This window comes from Mauremys reevesii, linkage group 7 (assembly GCF_016161935.1).
Source record: "Mauremys reevesii isolate NIE-2019 linkage group 7, ASM1616193v1, whole genome shotgun sequence".
NCBI lineage: Eukaryota > Metazoa > Chordata > Testudines > Geoemydidae > Mauremys > Mauremys reevesii.
In genome coordinates, this window is record NC_052629.1 from 59,725,585 (window position 1) to 59,731,388 (window position 5,804).

The window sequence follows — 5,804 nt, forward strand, 5'->3', positions numbered from 1 at the left end:
CTATATAAACCTGCAATGAAGTATGGAGTCAGAACTAAACCTCTCCAAAATGTGAGGGGATTTGAAGCTGGGGGTTTGGCTAAGGCCCATCTCTATTGCCAACCTTCTTAGTCTAAAAAACTGGGCTACAGCTCTCACAGGGAAGGGACCCTTGAAACCAGGCTTTTATACTTGTGCCCAGAAGTTTTCCCAGCCATATCTTCTTCTTCACATGTAATTTTCACATACAAGTTTTGAGCATGCAAAATACTCAGGCTGGTAGGTATCAATCACATTTGCACAGGTCAAGTTGGGTAATTAATCATCTACCTACTCAATTCTGTATGCAATTTCTGTATGCCAATCTGAGTGATTGTATTTGCCAAACCCTGGGCAAAAACATTATGCATGTAGAAAGCCAGGACCGAAAAGCCTCTTAGCCCCCAATCCTGCTATCCATGCACAGGAAAAGCTCCTATTTACATCAATCAACATTTTCAAAATCTGTTTTTCACACCCATTATTTATCCATAGGAGTTTTGCCTGTACAATCTTGACTTCAGGATTTGGCCCACAGTTACTGCTTAGTGTAATCTCTCTTATTAAGTGTTTTTAAAAAGCTTGGTTTTTTGTGTGTGATGGGTTGATCACAGAAACCCCCTTGTGACTGCCAAATGATGTGCCAAGACCACCTCTGCCCCTGCTTTCTTGCCCTCGCAACTTGGGACTTCAGTGCCCTGCCTGGTTTGAGCCAGACTCGCTAGCCTGCTGCAAACCCAGATGCAGGTCTGAACCACATCCCCCAACAGCTGCAGGCTTAAACTAAAAGCAGCTTAAGAAGTGTTCCTGTCTTTAACACTCAGATGCACAACTCCCAATAGGGTCTAAACCCAAATAAATCCGTTTTACCCCGTATAAAACTTATACAGGGTAAACACAAATTGTTCGCCCTCTATAACACTGATAGAGAGAGATGCACAGCTGTTTGCCCCCCCAGGTATTAACACATACTCTGGGTTAATTAATAAGTAAAAAGTGATTTTATTAAATACAGAAAGTAGGATTTAAGTGGTTTCAAGTAATAGCAGACAGAACAAAGTGAATTACCAAGCAAAATAAAATAGAACATGCAAGTCTATGTCTAATACAGTAAGAAAACTGAGTGCAGATAAAAACCTCACCCTCAGAAGAATTTCAGTAAGCTTCCTTTTACAGACTAGTCGTCTTCTCCAGCTGAAGACAAAATGAAGGGGTCTCCCAGGGGTTTAAATAGTCTTTCTCTTGTGGGCGGAGACCCCCTCCTCTCTCCTATGCAAAGTCCAGCTCCAAGATGGAGTTTTGGAGTCACATGGGCAAGTCACATGTCCATGCATGACTGAGTTTTTACAGGCAGCAGCCATTGTTTACATGCTACCCTGAACGTCCTCAGGTAGACTTCTTATGTGGATTGGAGCCTTCTAAGATTCATTGTCCTTTAAGTGTTTCTTGATTGGGCACTTAATTTGCACATTCCTTTCTCAAGAAGCTGACCAAATGCTTTACAAAGGCTACTTAAAAATCAAGCAAGTACACAGCCAATATTCATAACTTTGAATGCAACAACACATGCATACAAATAGGATGAGCAGATTCAGTAGAGCACAACCTTTACAGAGATATGTTACATGGCATATATAGTATAAAACATATTCCAGTTATGTCATATATACATTCATAAGCATATTTACATAAAGCCTCATGAGGTACACCATCACAATGTGGTCTGGTGACAAGGAGTTGCACATTCCCAGGAAATGAATAGTTCAGACAGCCAGGGCCGGTGCAACCATTTAGACAACCTAGGCGGTCGCCTAGGGCTGGGATTTGGGGGGCGCCATTTTCTTCGGCAGTGATCGCAGCGGCCGGATCTTCGGCCGCCCTGGTCGCCGCCGGCATTTAGGCGGAGGGAGCTGGGGCAGGAGAGTGCAGGGAGGGCCGCCTGCAGCAAGTAAGTATGGGGGCAGCACACAGGGGAACTCCCCTGCCCCAGCTCACCCCTGCTCCACCTCCTCCCCAAGCACACCATGGCTGCTTCACTTCTCCCACCTCCCAAGCTTGCGGCGCCTAAGCTGATTGGTGGGAGAAGTGAAGCAGCGATGGCGTGCTCGGGGTGCTTGTGCGCGGAGCAGGGATGAGCTGGGGCGGGAGGGTGAGCTCAGGGCTGCGGGTGGGGGGCACCTCAGGGCGGAGGGGGGTAGCTGCCGCAAGGGGGGCACCTCAGGGCGGAGGGGGGAGCTGCCGCGGAGCGGGGCTGCCTCAGGGCGGAGGTGCAGGTAGGGGCGCAAGGTGGAAGTTTTGCCTAGGGCGCGAAACATCCTTGCACTGGCCCTGCAGACAGCCAGTCATCTACCAACCCTTATAAAAATCTCCGTTCACACATGTTCAGTCGAGACTTTTGAGAGTTTGACCCTAAATTCTTGGAAGATTCTGTCTTCACTGAGCCTTCTCCACCCCCCTCGCAGCTCCTATGTGTCAACCAGACTATATCTGTGCCATTCCCACAGGGTGACTGAGTATACTCTGGCCCAGGGCTTTCTTGCAATTCCTCTCCTAGCTGCCCAGGGGCCACGGAACTGAGAGCAAAGAGTCTGTCTCTCCTGTGCTCTCAATGCTCCTCCTGATGGAGCCCAGGCAATGTGGGGGAGAAGAAAGAAGCAACCTCTAGAATGCAGAGTGGGGAGGAAGAGAGAGGGGGTGGGTCAAAGATGGAAGGTCTGTGGACAGAGGCAGGATCTCAGGGAGGAAATGGGTAAAGAGTCCAGAAGGAAGGGCGTTACGGGCAGAGGTGAAAGTAAGCTGGTACGGGCTGGTATGGAGGACCGGTAAGAAAAGAAGACTGACTGAGGGAGGGAGAGAGAAGCCTGCTCCCTGCATAAGAATAGTTTAAACTCAGCTGTTCCCTGATGGTTCAGCCCCAGGGCTAGGTTTCTGGCATCCTTGTTAATTTCACTCACAGTAGCTGGCGGGAGGGGGTCGAGCGGAGGGTGTGTTTGACCATGGCAGGGGCAGTCCTTTTCTGCCCCCGGGATGAGGGGATCTCTCCAATACTAATATACACAACAAATACAAGCATTTGGCTGTACAGCTTAAATCCAGAGCTAATAAAAGCAGGTGGAAGGGGAAAACTCACTGTCACATTGGTTTCTCATCTCCTCCCTCCCCCTCCTCCAGCCAGGCTGCAGACAAAGCTCTGCATTCCTCCCCCTCACCCTCCTGGCTCCTCCCTGGATGGCTGACTGTGGTTTTTGCCTTGGTTACTCACTCCTCGGCAGACCCAGCCCAGCGGCACCTGCTGGCTCTCTGCAGACAGCAGCCCACAGGGGCCGGTTGCTGGGGTCGCTGCTGGTCGGTGGCAGGCTGCAGCTGCATTGTTTGTGATACATTCATACACATAAACATACATACAGTATGTATTACTATCCTGTGGGAAGGGCGCCGGTGCCTTTTGAGGGGTGGGGGGGACAGGGAAGACAGTATTTCTGCTGTTCAAGAGGTGAAAGTGAGCCGGTCCGGTCCGGCGTACCGGCAAGAGCCAGTACGTCGTGCTGGACCGCATCGACTTCCACAGCGGGGATTTAAAGGGCTCAGAGCTCCCCGTGGCTGTGGGCAGCCCAGAGCCCTTTGAATCCAGGCCACGGCTGAGATTTAAAGGGCTCAAGCTCCCCGCGGCTGCAGGCAGCCCAGAGCCCTTTGAATCCCAGCCGCAGCTCCGGTGTCTGGGGCAGGGATTTAAAGGGCTCAGAGCTCCCCGCCGCTGTGAGCAGCCCAGAGCCCTTTAAATCCTGGCCGCAACTGAGATTTAAAGGGCTCAGAGCTCCCCACGGCTGTGGACAGCCCAGAGCCCTTTAAATCCCGGCCACGGCTCTGGCGGCTGGGCTGGGGCCAGGATTTAAAGGGCTTCGGGCTTCCCTCAGCGGCAGGAGCTCTGAGCCCTTTAAATCCATGCCCCAGCCCCGCAAAGCTTGGGGTTCCCCCTGGCGGCCGGAGCACCGGGCCCTTTAATTTGCCCCTGAGCCCCAGGGGGCTCCCAGCCACCTCTGCAGCTGGGAGCCCCTGGTTGATTTAAAGGCTCTGGGTCTCCCAGCGACAGCTGGTTCCCCAGGGCCTTTAACTCTTGAGAGGCCACGCCTCTTCTGGATGAGGCCACGCCCCCTCAGGACTCCGGCAGTACCGGTAAATCCTGTAAATTACTTTCACCCCTGGTTACGGGGCTACGAGCTAAAGGGACAGAAGGTGAGAAATGGTCAGGAGCAGGGGACAGGAGGAGGAGCAGAGGGAATGGGATGGCAGTAGGAACAGGGAGGGAGTCAAGCAGGAGATAGAGTGATAATAGCAGTAAGGGACAGAGGCTGGGGGAGTCAAAAAGGTCAGTAATCTCTAGGCATATTCCCCTCCAGAACTGGAATTGAACCCATTATCCCTGGGTCTCAACATTCCTTTACTGTCTATCAAACAGCCATGAAAGCCACTGGCAAAGTGTGTATCTCCATCACCCTCTACAGGCAGGTCTTCATAGATTATAATAGCCAGCTTCTACTATCAGTTACTCCTTTAGCTCAAGTGATAGGGGACTGTAGTGACTCTGCTGATGACCCATGTTGGGATCATCATGGTTCCACATGATTGCATTTTTTAAAAAAAAAGTTTTTAAAAAATACATAAGAAATTACATTTTGCAACCCTAATAATGGTATTTTAACATCATTTTTTGTTTTGTTTTTTTAAAGACAAGCTCTCTAAAGTTCGGAAATGCCAGAATTAAGGTTGCCCATGCAGACAGCCAGAAAGTCAGTGGTAACTTTATAATTACAGGGTTAGACTGTATGCAAGATGAAAAGTTAAATTATAGGCCAGAAATCTGAAACCCAGAGTATGATAAATATTCTGAAAAGGTGAATAACTTCCAGCTCACACGGAGGGTTTTGTTGGTAAGGGACAAAATTAAGTATGGACAACTGCCAGGCTGTGTGGACAAGTGGAGAGTTTTGCCTGTACAACTTTCGAGTGTAGCCCAGGCCATGGGCTGCTCTGGCTTCACAGGATGTTACCCAGAAGTAACCAGTCTTATCCAGAATGCTAGGGACACCTCATTGCTGCTTTCTTCTTTTTCTCTTCCATTGCAGGCCAAAGTCCCTTTGCTGTTTTGGGGATGTCAGATTACATTAATCAAGCTCCAACTGCTGAGCTTCCATCAGGGAGACAGAGAATTATAAAGCCGTTAGATCACAGGGACCTCAAACCCAGTGGTTTCATCAGCTGCTTATGTAAAGACAGAGATCTGCTACAGTCAGCTGAAAACACTGGGTAGGAACCAATATGGCTAATGGAACAAATATCACTGGCAGAACTTTAGTTACAAACAAGCTTATCACAGCTTCTAGGAGCCTTTTTTTGGTGAAATAAGGATAAGGAGTAGTGTGACGTGACCATGCCATTAACTTCTCAGTACTAGCAATTATTGTACCAATAACATATCCAGCCGTATCACTTCACTAAATTACCTGTGGTTTGACAGAAGTCTGCTCACAACCTTGTATTATGTGCAGTGTGTATTGTCTATTATTGAAGCCACTAGCAACTCTCTAAACAAGTTCTCCTGCTGAATATATGGCAGCACCTTCCTATGACTAATTATGTCTTGACAAGGAAAGGACTTTACTTTCTTTATTATCTTCAGGCCACAGCATTCCTCAGTGTAAAGCATATTCAGTGTGTTCCAAAATAACAGCCCAAGATTCAACCTAAGACAGGTTTGAGAACTGATATCTCACTGTTTACAAATACGG

At 48.9% G+C, this 5,804-nt stretch overlaps 1 long non-coding RNA gene across 1 annotated transcript; it reads left to right on the top strand.

Annotated features, from left to right (window-relative positions):
- The first annotated feature begins 1,908 nt into the window (after window positions 1–1,908).
- LOC120368998 lies at window positions 1,909–5,530 on the top strand. The gene is made up of 2 exons (XR_005582884.1): window positions 1,909–1,966; window positions 5,142–5,530. It is a non-coding gene; the product is annotated as an uncharacterized LOC120368998 (long non-coding RNA).
- The last annotated feature ends 274 nt before the right edge of the window (window positions 5,531–5,804 follow it).